Source organism: Oncorhynchus keta, chromosome 19 (assembly GCF_023373465.1).
Source record: "Oncorhynchus keta strain PuntledgeMale-10-30-2019 chromosome 19, Oket_V2, whole genome shotgun sequence".
Taxonomy (NCBI): domain Eukaryota; kingdom Metazoa; phylum Chordata; class Actinopteri; order Salmoniformes; family Salmonidae; genus Oncorhynchus; species Oncorhynchus keta.
Window position 1 is genome coordinate 63246055 of NC_068439.1, and position 23621 is coordinate 63269675.

At 43.4% G+C, this 23621-nt stretch overlaps 1 protein-coding gene across 3 annotated transcripts in view; it reads left to right on the top strand.

The window, feature by feature from the left end:
• The window catches only part of LOC118398659 (exostosin-1-like), a 295874-nt gene that overhangs the window by 182730 nt on the left and 89523 nt on the right, over nucleotides 1–23621 (top strand). The gene's annotated exons all lie outside the window — the stretch shown is intronic.

Here is a 23621-nt window from a genome sequence, read left to right on the forward strand (position 1 = left end):
TCCGTCATCATGAAGTGCTTTGAGAGACTAGTCAAGGACCATATCACCTCCACCCTTCCTGACACCCTAGACCCACTCCAATTTGCTTACCGCCCAAATAGGTCCACAGACGATACAATCTCAACCACACTGCACACTGCCCTAACCCATCTGGACAAGAGGAATACCTATGTGAGAATGCTGTTCATCGACTACAGCTCGGCATTCAACACCATAGTACCCTCCAAGCTCGTCATCAAGCTCGAGACCCTGGGTCTCGACCCCGCCCTGTGCAACTGGGTACTGGACTTCCTGACGGGCCACCCCCAGGTGGTGAGGGTAGGTAACAACATCTCCTCCCCTCTGATCCTCAACACTGGGGCCCCACAAGGGTGCGTTCTGAGCCTTCTCCTGTACTCCCTGTTCACCCACGACTGCGTGGCCATGCACGCCTCCAACTCAATCATCAAGTTTGCGGACGACACAACAGTGGTAAGCTTGATTACCAACAACGACGAGACGGCCTACAGGGAGGAGGTGAGGGCCCTCGGAGTGTGGTGTCAGGAAAATAACCTCACACTCAACGTCAACAAAACTAAGGAGATGATTGTGGACTTCAGGAAACAGCAGAGGGAACACCCCCCTATCCACATCGATGGAACAGTAGTGGAGAGGGTAGCAAGTTTTAAGTTCCTCGGCATACACATCACAGACAAACTGAATTGGTCCACTCACACAGACAGCATCGTGAAGAAGGCGCAGCAGCGCCTCTTCAACCTCAGGAGGCTGAAGAAATTCGGCTTCTCACCAAAAGCACTCACAAACTTCTACAGATGCACAATCGAGACCATCCTGGCGGGCTGTATCACCGCCTGGTACGGCAACTGCTCCGCCCTCAACCGTAAGGCTCTCCAGAGGGTAGTGAGGTCTGCACAACGCATCACCGGGGCAAATTACCTGCCCTCCAGGACACCTACACCACCCGATGTTACAGGAAGGCCATAAAGATCATCAAGGACATCAACCACCCGAGCCACTGCCTGTTCACCCCGCTATCATCCAGAAGGCGAGGTCAGTACAGGTGCATCAAAGCTGGGACCGAGAGACTGAAAAACAGCTTCTATCTCAAGGCCATCAGACTGTTAAACAGCCACCACTAACATTGAGTGGCCGCTGCCAACACACTGACACTGACTCAACTCCAGCCACTTTAATAATGGGAATTGATGGGAATGATGTAAATATATCACTAGCCACTTTAAACAATGCTACCTTATATAATGTTACTTACCCTACATTATTCATCTCATATGCATACGTATATACTGTACTCTATATCATCGACTGCATCCTTATGTAATACATGTATCACTAGCCACTTTAACTATGCCACTTTGTTTACATACTCATCTTATATGTATATACTGTACTTGATACCATCTACTGTATCTTGCCTATGCTGCTCTGTACCATCACTCATTCATATATCCTTATGTACATATTCTTTATCCCCTTACACTGTGTATAAGACAGTAGTTTAGGAATTGTTAGTTAGATTACTTGTTGATTATTACTGCATTGTCGGAACTAGAAGCACAAGCATTTCGCTACACTCGCATTAACATCTGCTAACCATGTGTATGTGACAAATAAAATACATTTTGATTTGATTTGATTTGATGATGGGCAATTGTTCATTTGAATTACAGTCACTGTGATGCCACTGCTCTCCTAGCTGGGTTGGAACTGGAAGTGCAGCATATTCTGAGTGTGTTATGATGACATGGAAGGTGGAATTCTATGGGCCTTGGAGAGCAAACAGGCTAATGCCACATCACTGTTCTGAGTCGGTGTTAGGCTTGATCAGATCACTGAGTGGTCAAGAGGAGTGGGAGCTTTCTCGCTGACGCCTCGTCACCTCACTGACCGACCATAAAGAGAAGAGCCAGGTCCAAAGACGCTCCATCATCTGATACTGACTTCACTTCTAGTCATTCCCCTCTACGAAGCGGAACATATAAAGGTCTGAAGTTGAAGACATATGTTGATAAAGAGCATGGTAGCTATTCCTACCTCTCTGAGTGTCATGCAGTGATGTTGCCTTCCTGAGACTTGAAGCACTTGCTTCTGAACAACCATGATCTACAGTCATGTCACTTGCTTCTGAACAACCATGATCTATAGTCATGTCAGACTTGGGTCTGATGTTCAGAACAGAGGTGGAGTGAAAGGATGTCTTGTGACCGGCCATTAGAATCAAAATGCATCGTAAGTCAGCCTCATCCATATGTATAAGTATAATAACCATAGACAACAGTCATTAGCCACACCTGGCAATCCCTAGTTTATTTTCTAGTGTGTTCTAGGAAGTCCAGCCTGCATATGATTAAAACTGCTTTGCTATTTTTTACTTTCTGAAATTGGGGGATTAGTCAAAGAAGTGAATCCTTTTGCACTTTTTATAGACTGAAGAGAAAGAACAACGTTAAGCTGTATAATTCCCCAGAGTCTCTGTGTTCTATTGGATCAGGTAGAATTATCTCCTAAGTCAGCCTTGAAGGACTGTATCAAAGTCGGACCCCAAAATCACATCAAATGAAAAATAGGAAAAAATAAAAGAAATCAAAAGATGAAAAAGCAATGCATTTCCACACCGACATCTGTTTTGCTGACAAATCACTCACCTTTTCAGGCAGAAGCAGCACGTCCATGCCACATCGTCAACATCAGAGGAGGGGAGGAAAACCCATGAGTATAATGCTTTTGATTTTTAAATAAATAGTGTTTTGACTTGAGTTTTGATACAATGGAGCGTGAAGCAGCCTATTATCTGCATCATTACAGTGAGGAAGAGGGAGTAAGGGGGAGATGGGGCCCACGGGGTCCGCCTAAGCCCCACGCCTGCCGCAGAGCGCCGCTCGGAGAATGCCAGCATGCCTTTAGAGGGGCTGCTATTACAGATAGGATTGGCTATGTAAATTGGCATTGTTCACATTAGTGGTAATTAGGGGAAACACTCTGTGTGAAATAAGAGGCCTGCTTTTTCTGAGAGGATAAGGAGACATCTGAGTGACTCCACAATTGAGAGTGACAGTTGACTGTGCCACAAGTCCCTGGCTTATTGTGAGCTGTTTTGTTTATTCCAGCTTAGTGAACCGTTTCCCTGGCACCGGGCCATATAGTCCTGTGTAACTGGCTGTGTTAAGCCAGTGCAGAATGCATTACACTTTTGTTTACTGAATTGTTTGCTTTTTGAGTAGCAGAAATTGTCTCTGCTGTGTATTTTCTTGCGTCTCTCACAAAGGCAGATAGTATTGTAACCTCACTTCTGGTTACAGAGGAGAGCCTCTTGTATTAGAGCTATTTCAACAAGGAAACTCATATGGGGAAACGTTAATATTTCCACTGCACTACGGAGTGCTGTCTTTAGAATAGCACTCAAATGAATGTCAAGTTTCTCAGAGTAAAAGCTGCACCCATATCCACAAAACACTTTAACTCCAGAGCTGGAAATTATTACAATGACGAATAGTTTGAGGGGGAAGAAAATACACCAGACCCAAACTTCCAGGGGATTATTTTTGGCACCAGAGATAGCTCCCCGTGAGGGTTGATGTAAAATATCACGCTCCTCGTGATGTTTGCAAATGCACTACCCTCTGCGTATGTGCCAAAAAAATATCCCTTACTCTGTACCCCCCATATCCACTATCCACTCAATGTTAAGTGCTTCAACATTCAGAAATGTTGAACATTCATCATGTACAGAGTCCATATGGGTGTTGGGGATGGGGTGGAGTGGAGTAGGGCAGTAGCTAGCAAGCCTGGTATACCCTAAAGGGGTTAGAGAGGCTAGAGAATGTAAATGCTAGGTAGTAGAGCCCTGAAGGTGTTGGGGATACATGCTTCAGGCTACAGGCCTTTGATTTCACTGCCATCCCACAGGGTGGCCTATTAAAATGCAACTACTCGCTCAGATAGAAAGGGACCCCTAGAGTGGAGACAGGGCTGGAATCAGAGCTCTGCTTGCCAACACGGCCTGGATGTCCTACCCTGAGCCTCATTCACTTTGTCAGTTGAACACTGCACCACACAAAACAAAGCAGAAGCAAATGAGAAGCACAGACGAGTGTTAACAATTGGAGCCTCTGCTGTATGTTGTCCTTGTGTTGAGTGGCGGAGACCTCCAATATGTAGCTGTTGCTCTGCATGCACTGATCAGAAATAAACATTTCAATATAGCAGGATGTGCTTAGAGAATGTTTATTAAAAATGTCTTGCTGTGGGGCTATGCACTTTAAAGTAGTTTTTGTTTATTAATTCACTCAGTTATTTCAATGAGCCGTTGGTTGCGTTTTGTTTTCATTCACAGCAGTTTAAATAACCTGTCTGCATCCCAAGCTAGCTCCAGAAATGGAAAAAGCCTAACTTTTGGCTTGTAGACAGAAATGTACGGTACATACAGTGGGGAGAACAAGTATTTGATACACTGCCGATTTTGCAGGGTTTCCTACTTATAAAGCACGTAGAGGTCTGTAATTTTTATCATAGGTACACTTCAACTGTGAGAGATGGAATCTAAAACAAAAATCCAGAAAATCACATTGTATGATTCTTAAGTAATTCATTTGCATTTAATTGCATGACATAAGTATTTGATCACCTACCAACCAGTAAGAATTCCGGCTCTCACAGACCTGTTAGTTTTTTCTTTAAGAAGCCCACCTGTTCTCCACTCATTACCTGTATTAACTGCACCTGTTTGAACTCGTTACCTGTATAAAAGACACCTGTCCACACACTCAATCAAACAGACTCCAACCTCTCCACAATTACCAAGACTCGAGAGCTGTGTAAGGACATAAGGGATAGAATTGTAGACCTGCACAAGGTTGGGATGGGCTACAGGACAATAGGCAAGCAGCTTGGTGAGAAGGCAACAACTGTTGGTGCAATTATTAGAAAATGGAAGAAGTTCAAGATGACGGTCAATCACCCTCGGTCTGGGGTTCCATGCAAGATCTCACCTCGTGGGGCATCAATGATCATGAGGAAGGTGAGGGATCAGCCCAGAACTACACAGCAGGATCTGGTCAAGGACCTGAAGAGAGCTGGGACCGCTGTCTCAAAGAAAACCATTAGTAACACACTACGCCATCATGGATTAAAATCATGCTCAAGCCAGCGCATGTCCCGTCTGAAGTTTGCCAATGACCATCTGGATGATCCAGAGGAGGAATGGGAGAAGGTCATGTGGTCTGATGAGACAAAAATAGAGCTTTTTGGTCTAAACTCCACTTGCCGGGTTTGGAGGAAGAAGAAGGATGAGTACAACCCCAAGAACACCATCCCAACCGTGAAGCATGGAGGTGGAAACATCATTCTTTGGGGATGCTTTTCTGCAAATGGGGACAGGTCGACTGCACCGTATTGAAGGGAGGATGGATGGGGCCATGTATCGCGAGATCTTGGCCAACAACCTCCTTCCCTCTTTAAGAGCATTGAAGATGGGTCGTGGCTGGGTCTTCCAGCATGACAACGTCCCAAAACACACAGCCAGGGCAACTAAGGAGTGGCTCCTTAAGAAGCATCTCAAGGTCCTGGAGTGGCCTAGCAAACCTGGTCAAGAACTACAGGAAACTTATAATCTCTGTAATTGCAAACAAAGGTTGCTGTACCAAATATTAAGTTCTGCTTTTCTGATGTATCAAGTACTTATGTCAATGTAATTTTCTGGATTTTTGTTTTGGATTCCATCTCACGGTTGAAGTGTACCTATGATAAAAACTACAGACCTCGACAAGCTTTGTAAATAGGAAAACCTGCAAAATCGTCAGTGTATCAAATACCTGTTCTCCCCACTGTACATACAAATATAGACGTTTAGAAAGAATATCACACTTCCTGAGGACATCTCCATAGGCCTATAAACAAACCGGTTCACCTCAAATAAGGCATGTAGGTCAACAGTACTGGCTATACCCTCCCTCCATTTCCCAGCCTAAAACCACAGTGTTTTTGTGAGCTCTGGACAGGACTATGTACTAACGCTAGTCTCACCTCACCACGATGGGTGCTGGTCATGTCATGTGGGGTCTCATCTGGTGAGCACCTGTGTGTTAGTCTGGGTGGTTCAGCTCGACTGGCCATGTCATCAGTCCGTATCCGGCCAGCAGCAACATGGGCCACGCAGATGGATCCTCCACGCTCTGTGCCTCCTAACAGAGAAAGTCAGCCACACAAACCACACAGAACTGTCTACAGGAACTTTCTCTCAAATAAACACATTCTGACATTTTCACTCAGCACATATCTCAGGATGGTGTGTTTGAGACTGCTTACATTGGGCCTCGGCAGTCATAGGGCCCTGCAGTAATTGAGATAGCCGTTGTGAGAGCGTAGCTCTCAATGAGTGGGTAATCTTTACCAGTAAGGCAGTTTAAAATAAATTATGAACATCTAATCCGACCTGGTTGGAAGCACAGAACACTCTGCTCATTAGGTGCCTTCATTCCAGTCTTTCTTTTTTCTCTTTCTCATCCCTCTCTCAGAGCACCATGAAAAGAAAATAACCCAGTCTCCCCACGGGCCCACTATACCAAACATGAATGTATATTTAACCTAAATTAATTCTGAGAGTAGTCTTCAATTTAACTGGATTTTTTTCAGGCGAGACAGAGTCATTTTGTATGTAAGGGAAAGGGGGTTCAAGTAAATTATTCCATTTTCTGTTCTGTTCTGTGATGACAAGAAGTATGGCCAAGTACAGTAATTATGAAAAAGTGTGTTCCTTTAGTTGAAGGAGGCAGGAGCACAGTGGCTTTGAGAGATATGAGTGTCTGTCACTGCTCAATGTGGCCATGAAGTGCAGGAACCAAGTATGTATATGTGAGCGATGCTTTCCACAGCGATTTTTCTGCAAGCCTCTGAGAAAACAAAACCACAAAAAATAACTGAGTGAATTAATAAACAAAAACAATTTTAAAGTGCATAGCCCCACAGCAAGGCATTTTTAATAAACATTCTCTAAGCACATCCTGCTATATTGAAATGTTTATTTCTGATCAGTGCATGCAGAGCAACAGCTACATATTGGAGGTCTCCGCCACTCAACACAAGGACAACATACAGCAGAGGCTCCAATTGTTAACACTCGTCTGTGCTTCTCATTTGCTTCTGCTTTGTTTTGTGTGGTGCAGTGTTCAACTGACAAAGTGAATGAGGCTCAGGGTAGGACATCCAGGCCGTGTTGGCAAGCAGAGCTCTGATTCCAGCCCTGTCTCCACTCTAGGGGTCCCTTTCTATCTGAGCGAGTAGTTGCATTTTAATAGGCCACCCTGTGGGATGGCAGTGAAATCAAAGGCCTGTAGCCTGAAGCATGTATCCCCAACACCTCCAGGGCTCTACTACCTAGCATTTACATTCTCTAGCCTCTCTAACCCCTTTAGGGTATACCAGGCTAGCTAGCTACTGCCCTACTCCACTCCACCCCATCCCCAACACCCATATGGACTCTGTACCTGATGAATGTTCAACATTTCTGAATGTTGAAGCTCTTAACATTGAGCGGATAGTGGATATGGGGGGTACAGAGTAAGGGAGAAGAGGGTGAAGTGGAAAAGGACAGTTTACCCTGGATTGAGGCTAAACTTATTTTATCTAAGAGATATATTGAAAATATCATATGTAAAAATGCATCTCATGTTAAATTAGCATGCAGTGCAGCATACCTAGGGCTCACATCTCTGTCACTCCCGCCGTGCTGTACGGTCTCCTCAAATGACATCTCATGACCGCCTTACTGAATGCTAACAAGTAGCTAGCCAGATAACAAACTCATACACCTTGCAGGTGCCTTGTTGCACTGAAAATATGTTAAAAGAAAGAAACATTTGAAGTGCTCAACCCATTGTAGACTTCAGTAATGGGAGGTGTGCTGTGTTGCACAGGGCCAGGCTTCACAACACACCCAATGGCTTATTGCTCTGTTAAACGTGGCGGAGCAAAGACACCTCATTCTTGGTTGATGTGTGGCTCCTCAGCCCATACGTCTGCAGAGTAGCGGCCTGCTGAATGTCTGATTTAATGCTGTGGCTCGAACTTCCCCTGATCACTTCCCCGTCGCACAGGCCTGCTACCCTGACAGCATCCTAATGAGCAGGCCTCTGTGTTTTATAACGCTGAAAAGGCCACTAAACATCTATGACTATCTGATCCTGCCTTGGCGGACCTCAGCCAGATTTATCCTGCTGACATTTGCATAAATTGAAAACCACTCATGAGATATTGCCAACAATGCAGATTTGGCAGATTGGGCACCGGGGCGACAGCTCAATTTGATTTGATAAAATGATTAATTTAATCATCCTGCTAAAAGTTCCTTGACAAAATCGCTGCTATCCCTCCAAGTTTTGATTACTGCAATGTGCTCGGGAGCAGAGGTACACCGGTGTTACTGAAATGATCCCCATATGTTGCTTGTGACTGAATGAATCTGTGTCTGTGAGAACTGGGAATGGCTTGTGTGGTTGTGTTACTTTGTGTAGGATCCGGTGGTTCAATTGAGAGGGGAGCAGAGAAGAATGCCTTAGGCTGGGAGATAGCACAGTGGGAATTGACTAGATATCTCTGAAAAATTTAGTTGGGAAAAGCAAATGGTGTTGGAGACAGTTCTACGGTTGGACTCCAGCTAGGAACCATGTGGTGGTTGTGACAGGATCCCCATTTGAAGAACATTGTCAAATGCTTGAATATTCTCTATGCTTATTGTCAGTTATTCATCACTCACATACACAGAGTGTACAAAACATTAGGAACACTTTCTTAATATTGAGTTGCACCGCACCTTTTGCCCTCAGAACAGCCTCGATTCGTCGGAGCATAAACTCTATAAGGTGTCGAAAGCATTCCACAAGGATGCTGGCCCATGTTGACTCCAAAGCTTCCCACAATTGTGTCAAGTTGGCTGAATGTCATTTTGGTGGTGCACCATTCTTGATACACACGGGAAACTGTTGAGCGTAAAAAACTTAGCAGCGTTGCAGTTCTTAACACACTCAAACTGGTGCGCCTGGCACCTGCTACCAAACCCAAAAGCACTTAAATATTTTGTCTTGCCCATTCACCCTCTGAATTGTACAGATACACAATCCATGTCTCAATTGAAGGCTTAAAAATCCTTATTTAACCTGTCTCCTCTCCTTCATCAACACTGATTTAAAGTGGATTTAACAACTGACATCAATAAAGGATGATAGCTTTCACCTGGATTCACCTGGTCAGTCTGTGTCATGGAAAGAGCAGGTGTTCCTAATGTTTTGTTTACTGCATTTGTCTACTTAAATACGTTGTTTTTTCAAAAGATATTATTCTACTCAGAGGGGAAGTAATCTGAAAGTTTCAAATAAATATCCATAATGAAACCAAAGTAAAAATAGACACGCGACATGACTGCCTTCGCTCTGTGAGCTTATTAATTCTGAACGCCGATAAGCTTTTAATGTAGCCACCTGTACACCGTGTACCCATCAGGAGTACTACATCTAGCAGGGGATGGGTGGGAGGGCAGGACTCATTGTGAATCAGTGTCTACACACTGTCAGGCCTGTCTCTATTATTTAAACCAGAGGCTTTACTTATTCATGGTGCCGGAGACCAATAGGCTCTGATGTAACACAGGTGACCGGGGAGCAGAGAGGCTGGTGCTCAGAAGGGCTGTGTATTACTGTACACTACAGTACACCATATAAACCCACCAGGCTATAGGAAAGGTTGAGAGCATTAGGAGAGTGGGTCTGATTTCTGTGTTGATTCAATATGGCTATGCCTGTATGGGTCTGAGAGTGTATTCAATATTGCCATGTCTGTATGGGTCTGGGAGTGTTTTCAATATGGCCATGCCTGTATGGGTTTGAGAGTGTATTCAATATGGCCATGCCTGTATGGGTTTGAGAGTGTATTCAATATGGCCATGCCTGTATGGGTCTGAGAGTGTTTTCAATATGGCCATGCCTGTATGGGTCTGAGAGTGTTTTCAGTATGGCCATGCCTGTATGGGTCTGAGAGTGTTTTCAATATGGCCATGCCTGTATGGGTCTGAGAGTGTATTCAATATGGCCATGCCTGTATGGGTCTGAGAGTGTTTTCAATATGGCCATGCCTGTATGGGTCTGAGAGTGTTTTCAATATGGCCATGCCTGTATGGGTCTGAGAGTGTTTTCAATATGGCCATGCCTGTATGGGTCTGAGAGTGTTTTCAATATGGCCATGCCTGTATGGGTCTGAGAGTGTATTCAATATGGCCATGCCTGTATGGGTCTGAGAGTGTTTTCAATATGGCCATGCCTGTATGGGTCTGAGAGTGTTTTCAATATGGCCATGCCTGTATGGGTCTGAGAGTGTTTTCAATATGGCCATGCCTGTATGGGTCTGAGAGTGTTTTCAGTATGGCCATGCCTGTATGGGTCTGAGAGTGTTTTCAATATGGCCATGCCTGTATGGGTCTGAGAGTGTATTCAATATGGCCATGCCTGTATGGGTCTGAGAGTGTTTTCAATATGGCCATGCCTGTATGGGTTTGAGAGTGTATTCAATATGGCCATGCCTGTATGGGTCTGAGAGTGTTTTCAATATGGCCATGCCTGTATGGGTCTGAGAGTGTTTTCAATATGGCCATGCCTGTATGGGTCTGAGAGTGTATTCAATATGGCCATGCCTGTATGGGTTTGAGAGTGTATTCAATATGGCCATGCCTGTATGGGTCTGAGAGTGTTTTCAATATGGCCATGCCTGTATGGGTCTGAGAGTGTATTCAATATTGCCATGTCTGTATGGGTCTGGGAGTGTTTTCAGTATGGCCATGACTGTGTGGGTTTGAGAGTGTATTCAATATGGCCATGCCTGTATGGGTCTGAGAGTGTTTTCAGTATGGCCATGCCTGTATGGGTCTGAGAGTGTTTTCAATATGGCCATGCCTGTATGGGTCTGAGAGTGTTTTCAGTATGGCCATGCCTGTGTGGGTTTGAGAGTGTATTCAATATGGCCATGTCTGTATGGGTCTGGGAGTGTAGTTGGGTATTGAATAGGTCTGCGTCATCTTAGCAGTCACACCATCAAACACAGGAAATGCATTCTAGTGGCACAATGTAAAGTGAACAGTGACACCGTTACTGAGGGACACATAAAAAGGCAATTAGGCTGTGTCTACACAGGCATCCCAATTCTGATCTTTTATTCCACTAATTGGTCTTTTGACCAATCATATCAGATCTTTCACGTCAGATCTGTTTTAAAAATCTAAATTCGGCTGGCTGTGTAAACACAACCTTACTGCTTTTGTGTTCTGGATTCAGTTCCCCTTTTGATGGGCTATTTAACAGACTGATGAAACTGCTTCTTAGCAGACCCAAATTTACATATGAAATAATCCTGCAATATTTTTCAACTGATGTGTCCAACTGCAATCTTAATTGGCACCATTATTACTTTTTTACAGTTGTATTATTGGACAAATCCTAGTAAAACTAAATGCATGCTCTTCAACCGATCGCTGCCCGCACCTGCCCGCCCGACTAGCATCACTACTCTGGACGGTTCTGACTTAGAATATGTGGACAACTATAAATACCTCGGTGTCTGGCTAGATTGTAAACTCTCCTTCCAGACTCACATGAGCATCTCCAATCCAAAGTTAAATCTAGAATCGGCTTCCTACTTCACAACAAAGCCTCCTTCACTCATGCTGCCAAACGTACCTTCGTAAAATTGACTATCCTACCGATCCTTGACTTTGGCGATGTCATTTACAAATCAGCATCTAACACTCTACTCAGAAAACTGTATCTAGCCTATCACAGTGCCATCCATTTTGTATGCTCTGGTTGGCTGGTCCTCGCTACATATTCGTCGCCAAACCCACTGGCTCCAGGTAATCTATAAGTCTTTGCTAGGTATAGCTCCGCCTTATCTCAGCTCACTGGTCACCACAGCAACACCCACCCATAGCACATGCTCCAGGAGGTATATTTCACCGGAACTTCCCCAAAGCCAACACCTTCTTTGGCTGCTTTTCCTTCCAGTTCTCTGCTGCCAATGACTGGAACGAATCGCAAAAATCACTGAAGTTGGAGACTTATTTCTCCCTCATTAACTTTAAGCGTCAGCTGTCAGAGCAGCTTACTGATCACTGCAGCAGTATACAGCCCATCTGTAAATAGCCCATCAAACCAACTACCTACCTCATCCCCATATTTGTTTTTGTTTATCTGCTCTTTTGCACACCAGTATTACCACTTGCACATCCTCATCTGCACATATATCACTATATCACTTGCTAAATTGTAATAACTTTGCCACTATGGCCTATTTATTGCCTTACCTCATTACTTAATTTGCACACACTGTATACACATTTTTCTATTGTGTTATTGACTGTACGTTTGTTTATTCCATGTGTAACTCTGTGCTGTTGTTTTTGTCGCACTGCGTTGATTTATCTTGGCCAGGTCGCAGTTGTAAATGAGAACTTGTTCTCAACTGGCCTACCTGGTTAAATAAAGGTGAAATATATCTATTTTAACTATATAATGTCCTCTAATATATCCCTGCTATTAGAAATGGCATGGTAAAATGACCATATGGTGTCTTTAGGAGTTTGTCCATCGTGCTTGTTTTCATCTCTGTGACTTCTTTATAGATTGGGGCCTGAATAAATACAATGAAAGGAACAAACAGCAAACCCATCGTGAAGCATTGTACCTATTTATTTGCCACCTCAGGCCCTAAAAAGATATTACAAAATGTCACAATGACGGAAAATGCAGGTGAAAACACTCTGGCCTCAGTCACATGTTTTGGTAATAAAATGTTGAGAAGAAATTGCATTTCAAAAGAAAAGAAAGCAATGAAAGATAAAAATGGGCGAGATAAAAAAAGATGCTCACAAAAGGACATGAGCCAGAGTCAGTGGCAGATATGGTTGTGTGACTATGGATGGGTGAGGGAACCCAGGCAGGTGTCAGACACATGGTTGCAGTGAGAGAGGAGAGGACCAATGGTAGGATCTGCTGTGTGATGCCCTCTCCTCATTAAAGTGCCCTGGGAGACAGCTTGCAAACAGCATGATTGAGTAGCCAAAGATGCGAAGAGGGGCTGGGCCGGCAATGTACATCCAGCACGACGCTAAGACGAGCCAACAAGCCCCATCTTAATGAACAAAGAACGGCACAAAATCAAGCTCATTTTAATCAAAGGAGACATGCTGTGCAGGGGGTGAGCTCAAAATTACACGGCGAGCAATTAATCTTGACCCGAGCACACTGTGCCAAAGTGGTGGTCCTCTCCTCACCCTCTAATCAGAATGGATCCTGCCATGTGTCTAGGAGGAGTGAAGGAGCATGGGGTTTGTTACATGTACTGTATGCCTTCTGTGTGGGCCTTATTACTAGAACAATGGTGGTGATTAGACTGTTACTCTGGCCCTCTGAGTTGTTCAAACAAAGTAGGCTATTACAGTCCCATCAGAGCCTGTCAGTGAAACATGCCCAAAGGACTATCATTAAAGTCACACCGAAAGAAAGACATTAGAAAGAAGAAAAGTTTATATATTTAATGTCTGACCACTATCTTTAATTATGTATACCCCAAGAACTTCAATTAACCTTTTGAACAGATAAATCTATATTAAACAGATGATGCCCAAACCCCCGTTTTTCACCTCAACTGAAATAATCTTTCCAAAGGGCAGTTGGATAAGTAAATCGAGTTCCCTACCAGGGCAATCTCTTCCATCTGAAACTTGGTTTCCATGTCCTGCCTTTATCCATCGATAATGAGTAAAGATTCAGGTATGATTGCAAGAATCACCAGCGAGCAGTGAGGAAACCATACAGTTTATTGGTAAGGGAATGGCAATATGTCCTGGTAGTCTAGAGTTGCTATTACAGATGCAGGATGACATGGGGAGGGAGGCCTATGCTGTTCGGACACTGGGTTAAACTGGGTTTTTCTTTTTGATTTAGATAACTGAGCAGGTTCAGAGGATACTGTACCTAAGAAACATAAACTGTACCTAAGAAACATAAACTGTACCTAAGAAACATAAACTGTACCTAAGAAACATAAACTGTACATCATTAGATTGAAAATGCTGTATTAATAAAAGTGCCTCTCTTTCTCTCACTCTTTCCCATGACTTGCTGCTGTGTTGCTGTTCTCCACCTGGATCTACTTTAAACAGGTGAGTACCTTTTCTCCTTGATGTCATTTGATTGAAATGCATGAAACATTCACCAACAACATACAGACCAAACAAACACTGATCATTACTTGAGGTTGAGGCAAAGTGAATGCAAGGCCACGGTATGCCCTAGCTTGGGCTCAGCACACAGATAGCAGCTGACATTAGAAAGACTAGAGACTATCACCGGGGAGAAATAGGAACATTTATTATCCGACTCATCTGGAGAATTCCATATATGGCAGGCTGCTTCCAGACCAGGATTATTGTGATTTTCCATTGAAAAGCGCTATCATTGTAGCATTCAATAATATATCAGCAGGAACAGTACTGCCTGATCTCAGGTTCCCTGCATTGCGCCTGCTGTCGCTGGGGTTTTGTTGTGGTGAGCGAGAGTAAAACAATGCCTGTATCTCTACACGCGCACCTGTAAATAGGGAGCCAGTTACACCACCATGCAAGCACTGTTGTGTGTGTGAATGTCTTCTAAATATGGCATCGCTCAGCATGTCCTCCAACACCCTCCCACACAGTCTTTCTCTCCCTGTCTCCCTCTCTTCTCTCTCCTTTTCATAAACACCAGAGATGCTCATGCTCTCTTGTTGACTCCTCAGTCTGAAGGAAAGAAAGAGAGAGAGATTTCTATGCCAAGAGCTAGGAGAAATAGGATGGCGTCAACGACTATGAGAGAGTTAAGTGGTGTATATTCACAGCCCTATTGATTTTCAGCTGCCTGCACTAAAAGTAACCTTCCGTGTGTGAGCCGCCCTACATACAGTGCATTCAGAAAATGTTCATACCCTTCCCCCCTTTCCACATTTTGTTAAGTTACAGCTTTATTTTAAAATTGATTAAATAAAACAATTTCCTCAGCAATTTACACACACCACCCCATAATGACAAAGCAAAAACAGGTTTTTAGACATTATTGCAAATGTTAAAAAAAATATTTAAAAAACAGATACCGTATTTACATAAGTATTCTGATCCTTTGCTATGAGACTCGAAATTGAGCTCAGGTGCATTCTGTTTCCATTGATCAGCATTGACGTTTCTACAACTTGTTTAAAGTCCACCTGCGGTAAATACAATTGATTGGACATGATTTGGAAAGGCACACACCTGTCTATATGAGGTCCCACAATTGACAGTGCATGTCAGAGCAAAAACCAAGCCATGAGGTCGAAGGAATTGTTTGTAGAGCTCAGATCTAGGGAAGGGTACCAAAACATTGCTGCAGCATTGAGGATCCCCAAGAAATCAGTGGCCTCTATCAATCTTATATGGAAGAAGTTTGGAACCACCAAGACTCTTCCTAGATCTGGCAGCCTGGCCGAACTGAACAATCAGGGGAGAAGGGCCTTGATCAGGGAGGTGACCAAGAACCCGATGGTCACTCTGACAGCGCTCCAGAGTTCCTCTATGGAGATGGGAGCACCTTCCAGAAGGGCAACAATCTCTGCAGCACTCCACCAATTAGGCCTTTATGCCAGATGGAAGCCACTTCTCAGTAAAAAGGCACATGACAACCCGCTTAGAGTTTGCCAAAAGGCACCTAAAGACTCTCAGACCATGAGAAACAAGATTCTCTGGCCTGAATGCCAAGCGTCACGTCTGGAGGAAACCTAGCACCATTCCTACAGTGAAGCATGGTGGTGGCAGCATCATGCTGTGGGAATGATTTTCAGCGGCAGGGATTGAGAGACAAGTCAGGATCGAGGCAAAGATGAGATTATTGGTGAAAATATGCTCCAGAGTGCTCAGGACCTCAGACTGGGGCGAAAGTTCACCTTCCAACAGGACATCGACCCTAAACACACAGCCAAGACAATGCAGGAGTGGCTTCAGGACAAGACTCTGAATGTCCTTGAGTGGCCTAGCCAAAGCCCGGACTTGAACCCGATTGAACATCTCTTGAGAGAACTGAAAATAGCTGTGCAGCGAAGCTCCCCATCCAACCTGGCAGAGCTTAAGAGGATCTGCAGAAAAGAATGGGAGAAACTCCCCAAATAAAGGTGTGCCAAGCTTGTAGCGTCATACCCAAGAAGAATTGAGGCAGTAATCGCTGCCAAAGGTGCTTCAACAAAGTACTAAGTAAAGGGTCTGAATTCAGTTTTTATTGTTAATAAATTAGCAAAACATTTGAAAAAACATTTTTTGCTTAGTCATTATGGGGTATTGAGTGTAGATGGATGAGGAAAAACTTCTTAGAATAAGTCTGTAACCTAACAAAATGTGGAAAAAGTCAAGAGCTCTGAATACTTTCTGAAGGCACTGTATCTGTCAGTCCCAAAACGTTGCTAGATGCCAAGAAATCATTTTCACAACCACCAGCACCATTTAATGGGACATATTTAATGCACCAGGGGTCTGGCTGAGTAGACATTGACTGGAGAGTGAACCCTGGCTGCTTGCATCACAAGCCCATCTCCTTCTCACTACTGTATTACTAAGTGCTCTGTCCCACTCCCCACTAACATGTATCGTCACTGTAACTGGATCAGGATCCGTCAGAGGTGACTGCCCAGTCAAACAAGCCCGGGTTTGCCATGAAAATGTTCTTAGCCTGCGCTTAGCCTGCACTTAGCCAGCCTATCAACATGGGGGACTGTGTTTCAGTGATTAGTAATTGGTGAAGGGAAAGAAAGTGGCTGGAATATTAGAAACTTCAGGGAATGCCATTAAAAGTTTGGTTACATGCCAGTCGTACATTATAATCTCAGAAAGCAAGGGGATCTGGCAGGGCTCGTGTTGCGTGTATTTACAGGTGTTTTGAAGCCAACTTTGAAGTTTAATACCAACTTTGATATCCCTTTGCAAACTTGTTTAATGTCAGGGAAATGTAATCAATTCTTTGAAAGCACTTAAACTAATAGGAAAGGGCACATTTTTATTAATGTCTGTGATATTAGGATTTAGCATTGACTGTGTCTGGTGACAAAATAATGATATCCATTTAGCTTTTATGCACCTTTTTAATTCTACATACAGTATTTAATCATATATTATTTCTATATAGGGTAATTGCCTCTAGAAACTGTGGTTGGTTTCAACTTTTGAGGAGTTGAATCATGGAGTGTTCTCGTCATACAGTCCCGACAGAGCATTCTGTTTCTCTCTCTGTCTCTGTGTTGCTGCGTGTGTCTGTGTGTCTGTGGTAGGTTCAGGTCCAGCATAGAAACTAATGTGCTGAGATAGTGAGGTGACTGTTGACTGCACATCGCTGCCTCCTCTCTTGCAGAACTTCATCTCACCTCTACATCCTTTTTTCTGCTGCTGCTTTTCTTTTTCTCACTTTTCTTGTTTTAACTCAGTCAGTGTCCCTTTATACTGCATGTGTTTGTCATGCAGAAATCTAGCTCCCTTGTTGCCCATTGTGTCAACGAACGAGCCAGCCGTGAGCTCCCATTGTGTGCTCTTGTTTCTGTGACGCGAGGTTAGAACATTTTTATGTTTTTAATTTCTATAACTGAACGCAGTGACAAAAAAATGATCTAAAAGCTTTTTATTTTCATTGCCCTCTCACTTGGTTGGAAGGAAGCTAAGAGAGGTAGCCCACCGCCACCTACCAGGCCCAGCCATACAGTATGAGGGCATGGAGGGGGTTATCAACGGGGATTGGTGTGGCTATGTGAAGCCCCTCAGTGATCCCTTCACACCTCACAGCCCCGGCTGATTACTCTTCCTCCTCCGTGGTCCCACAGGTTTTGGGACAGCTGGAGGCAGGGTGCTATAATGGCCCTTCGTGGGACATCATACTGTCTCTCTCTGGGACACTGTCTCTCACGGTCTTCTTACCTCTGGGGGCTGTCTGGACAACTATCTTCCATAGGAAGACGGGGCAATGTCATGAATATTCATCAGTCTCGACATAGAATCAATCGGATGATTGGTTAAGCCTTCTTGAGTGTGTGCCGTCACACAGGAACTAAGAAACTCACAAATGTTTGACTTGTAGAAATACCCGAGTTTCCCACTTGGAAATGATCAGAATCAACCAATAGGAAGCTCTACGCAAATAACTTACGTTCATTTCAACTCAGAATCGGAGTTTCCAATTTAGCATGTGAAAACAGCATAAATGAATGATGCGTTGAACCTATTTGACCAGAAAACTAACTAGTCTCCAGTTATTGTTGCCTGTGGTGTAATCATGTCTAACCAATTGGCTAATGTAGTCTGTGTGCACCTGACATCCTGAGTCTAGTTAGCTGTGTCTTTTGGCATCCACGATTAGCTAGCTGGCTGCTGCATGGCCAGTGTGAGCCAGCATGCTAGCTAGCCAGATAGCTACATTTCAGTCAGTTGCTATCCTTCTAAATGCGGTGATGATTGGATAAACTAGCTGTTGAATATACTGTATTTGGCTGAAAATGAACTACTGTAATAGCCAGTGTTTGTTGTCCATGGTGGAATCATATTTAACCTGACTGCTGAAGCCTATGTGCCCATGAGCTTCCGAATCTCGAAGCTAAAAGTAACTTTTGGTTTTTCGTCCACCAGCTTCAAACAGCTGTAAAAATGTGTTTTTTTGTCATTGAACAAATATTTCACAGCAATTTAGATGGTACAATGATCCCCACACTTTAGTGCTTGTTTTCTCACATAAACTGAATTTGAACGAACAGGTTATAATTTTAGCAACCGGGAAATTACAGAGCCATTTCCACTAGATAACACTTAATAATAATAATAATAATATATGCCATTTAGCAGACGCTTTTATCCAAAGCGACTTACAGTCATGTGTGCACTACTTGCTTCCATTCAGCCACAAGAGCATTAGTGAGGTCGGACACCGATGTTGTGCGATTAGGCCTGGCTCACAGTTGGCGTTCCAATTCATCCCAAAGGTGTTTGATGGGGTGGAGGTCAGGGCTCTGTTCAGAATCGTCTAGAATGTCATTGTATGCTCTAGTGTTAAGATGTCCCTTCTCTGGAACTAAGAGAAACAGCCCCAGACCATTATTCCTCCTCCACCAGGCAGCGTACTCCTGGCATCTGCCAAACCCAGATCCTTGGCTAAATGTCAAGGCTTTTTACTAAGATTCTTGACAAAGCAACTTATACAGTAATGTTCTTATTCAGGATTTGCTTATCCCTGTAGTTGGGATGCTTTAGCCTATGGTCAGCAGCTAGCTTCTGCAGATGTAGACAATATGTTTGTCTTATCATCCACAAAAAATCCCATTCCACTGAAATAATTACTACTGGCTTATATCATCCAGGCTGTCCTCAACTGTCCCTGAGGTGCTTTGGTGCATGTTTTGTATGTGTATAGAGCAGTAGTCACCCTTTTTTGAGTCAAGATAACTTTGAGTCAAACTGCAAGCCGAGATCTACCATTCAGATTTTTTTTTTTTTACATGACTTTAAAAAATGTAAGCTTATGCAACATTATCCATATTGGCTTTGCTTGAATTGCCCTGCCAAAGCATTGTTCTTCTCAACATTTTAGGTAGGCTATATGATCACACCGGTAATAGACCAGTTGTTGTATTACTTGCGAGGCATAGCTGAGTGAGCATTCGTTTAAATAATGACCTTTTTTAAAATTTTACTGGGCTGATGGAGCCCGTATCTGATGGTCAGTCTCGGCAGAGGGAGAAAGCAGAAGCGAACGCCTCTCAACGGTCCTCTGTTCTACCTTTCCTCCGCTGACACCAACCAAAAAAGGACACCGTCTTCCAGCTGATGGCAAAACTCGAGTCGCATAGCATTATTTCTGCCTCACTGTAGAGATGCACTAATTCATGTTGTTACTCCTATGAATAACTAGCTTGTCCTCGACTAACCTGTGCCCCTGCACATTGACTTTGTACCGGTACCCCCTGTATATAGCCTCACTACTATTATTTTATTGTTGCTCTTTAATATTATTATTATTATTTTTAATTACTTCAGTTTATTTTAGTAAATATTTTCTTAACACTTATTTTTATTAAAACTGCATTGTTGGTTAAAGGCTTGTAAGTTAGAATTTCCCCGTAAAGTCTACACCTGTTGTATTCAGCGCATGTGACAAATCAATTTGATTTGATTGAATTGATGACCAGAGAGTGAAATATTACTCGATATTAAAGAAGACCCAAGCAGCTAGGGCTGTCCCTGACAAAATATTTATTATATTGGTCGACCAAAAGTTGTCTGTTCGTACCAATTGATTGGTCAAACCTTTTAAATGTGTATTTATCCCTATATATACACACCCTATGTGTTATAATAAGATCAACTGTTTTACCTTGGCAAGTCAGTTAAGAACAAATTCTTATTTTCAATGACAGCTTAGGAACATGGAAAAACTGCCTTGTTCAGGGGCAGAACAATACATTTTTACCTTGTCAGCTCGGGGATTTGATCTTGCAACCTTTACAGTTACTAGTCCAATGCTCTAACCACTAGGCTACCTGCCACCCCAACTATATGCATTGATCTTGCCTGATGATGCTTTAAGCACACTGTTTGATGAAATAAGACACAAATGACTCGAGGGAGCAAGAGATCAAGATAACCAGAAGAAGAAAAAACATTCATATGCAAATGTTCATGGAACAGTTTAATTTCATTTATAATAATGTTTTCATATCTAAAAATCTTTGTCATGTGGTTAATCAAAATTCTATCTAAATGAAAATGATACAAACCTAAAAAATAACTTCCATTGCCATTGCCAACTATGTAAAAATAGCCTACATAAATGCTGCAGGTATGAAACACATTGGCTATGAATGGCCTGTCTGCAACAAACTTAACATTGTATGCACTATCAACTTGGGTCTGCCAGAAGTTCACACTAGTAAACGTGCAAGATTGTATAAAATATTCTGGGCCCTCAGTTTCCTGGGCCAGTGAGGTCAGGACATTAACAGCTGTAGGCTATTTGCGCAAGGGATAAGAGGTCGTCAGGTAGGCCTATTTTATGCCGTTTTCTCTGGATCAGAGCATGACATGTTTCCCTTTCACGCTGAATGGTTATCAAAAGAGAGAAAGCTAGGGGAAAAAATCTAATACATTGAGTAACTATTGTCATTCTCAATGGATGTAAAAACAGACTTTGAGAAGCTCTACAGCTCATTAGTGGTGGTGAGTTAAGCCAATCAGAAAAACTAACAGATCCCCAAATGGGCACATTTATATGCCTACGTCTGGTAGCCTTTAGGTCTGCTTCTATGTGTAATCAGTTGCACGTCCTTACTCATAATTGACAGGAGTGCTCCAGAACAAAAGACGATGACTAAATTGACAAAACTCATAAATGGAATGAAATAAACCAGAACTTGTTTCTTACAAGTGTTGCATAGGCTCTGCAAACAATGTGTCCACCCTGACAATGAGAACTGTAAAAAAATAATAATAATAATATATTGAATTCATTAACAGAAATGACCTTGACCAAATAAACATTGTAGAAATTAGAAATTTAGATTAGAAATTAATTGATAGACACTAACAATCAAACACGAACAATTCACACAATGAAGTTATGAAACAATTGAATGTGCACAACTTGGTGGGAGAGAGCTAGAGAGAGACGTGCATTGTGTATCTTAGTCACACTCCCCTTCTTGGACTTTGCCATCCCCGCGGCCTCCGCAATGGATTAGTCTCGGCCTCCGTAATGGATTAGTTCACTGAGATGGACTCGAATCAGACAGGTTTCTCGTGTGCCATAAAATATTTTAATGGCTTCTGTATATTTGTTACTGCTCGTCTAAAAAAAGATCTTGGTCGACCAACAGCCTATTGACGAAACAATCGACCAATCGACTAATTGGAGTCGGCACTACAAGCCGCTAATAATAACAACACAAGCCTATCAATACACTTTTGTACTCATTCATTGCAGTGGCAGTGCTGGTTGTAGCGCGAGTGGAAGTAGGGAGAATGCACATTTTATGGATTATAAAAGTGTTGACAGTGCTGAGTAAAAAGGTCAACATGAACTCACTCATAAAAACAGCAGCTCTTTGCTGTATTCGTTGACAGTCTCTCTCTAGTCATGATTTTAAAAGTTTGGAAATGTCACAGTATCAACTTTGCTGTAGCTGTGTTTTATGCCTACTACGTTACTGCAGACAGAGTAATCTGAGCCATCCGATTGGCCAGTAATAGGCCTATAGTGCACTTGATTTGCTCCCCCTGGGAAGGCAGAGTTTGTACCTTCAGACAAATGAAATTATTCAAAATGGGAACATGTCACTTACCCGGCATGCAGGGCAGCTGAATCGGGTGCAACTACCAGCAACAGCGCAAGACTAATTAAAAAAACACGAGCGTAAGTCTTATCGTTGGGTTTTTTAATAAAATGTTTGGTGATCGACTACCAATGCCTTGTGGAGATCGACCAATCGATCGCGATCGACCGGTTGGTGACCACTGGTATAGAGAATCAGATACTGAGGGCATTGTAACACCTCTTGTAGGAAGCATCACTCACCGGACTAGAATCAGGGGATTGCATTTTGTAAAGTGTCTAAGGGCAGCGTCCATCTGTTTCTCATGCAATCTTTGTCATTACTGTAGAAAAGACAAGGGATTCAGTGTTTGATTACATGTTGTCTCCCAAAGATTTGGAAAAGGTCACACCAGCTTGAATAGGCGTGCTGCAAACACCAGGCTGTCTTGTCATCTGTTGGATTGTGTTCAGTGCATTACTGGGGGGCAGCCAGCCAGCAGCAGCACTAACAAATCACTAGGAGCCAGGGATGTGTATCTGCCTTCGCATGTGTGTGGGGGTATTCTCTGGTGGTCTGTCTCAGCAGGGCTCAGGCTCTGTCTGTGCCCATGAGCAGAAGTAAGCGGGGGGTAGGAGAGAGAGGGAAGGCAAGGAGGAGGGGGGCAGGCAGGGGAGGAAGTGATGTGGCTAGGGGAGATATTGTGGTTGGCTCACCAGAGGAATGACGACAATAAGCAGCAACTCATGATCTGAGGATACTGGCAACTCCTCTGAGATGTCGCCTGGGACTCCTAATCCAACACTTCTGTTGTAATTGTTTTTTCTCTCAGGCTCAGTCAGAAGTTCATGCTTATTCTAACTTTGTCCTGTCTCCTAAAGCTACCCAGAGGGGGCCTCTGCCTAATATCTGCTCCCGGAGAGGAGGGAACAGGCAGGCAGTGTTCCTGATGGCCCAGAGGTCTCTGGGCGCTGCCAGAGTGCTGTGTCAGAGGTAGCAAAGTGTGTGAAGTCGTAGAGGATACATAGTGTAGGATAAATGGGAGGAAATTGGTGCCAACAGCCAACAAGGCCTTAGGGATCCCTCGCTCTCCATAAGCAGCTGTCTTGCTAAAGGCAAGTCAGTGTGGGACAGAGAGAGGAGACACACCAGCTACTTGTGCTGCCCAGATCTGGGGCTCATATTTTTTATCCTCACAGCTCTTCCCCAAGGCCCCCTCATTTAGCGTTCTC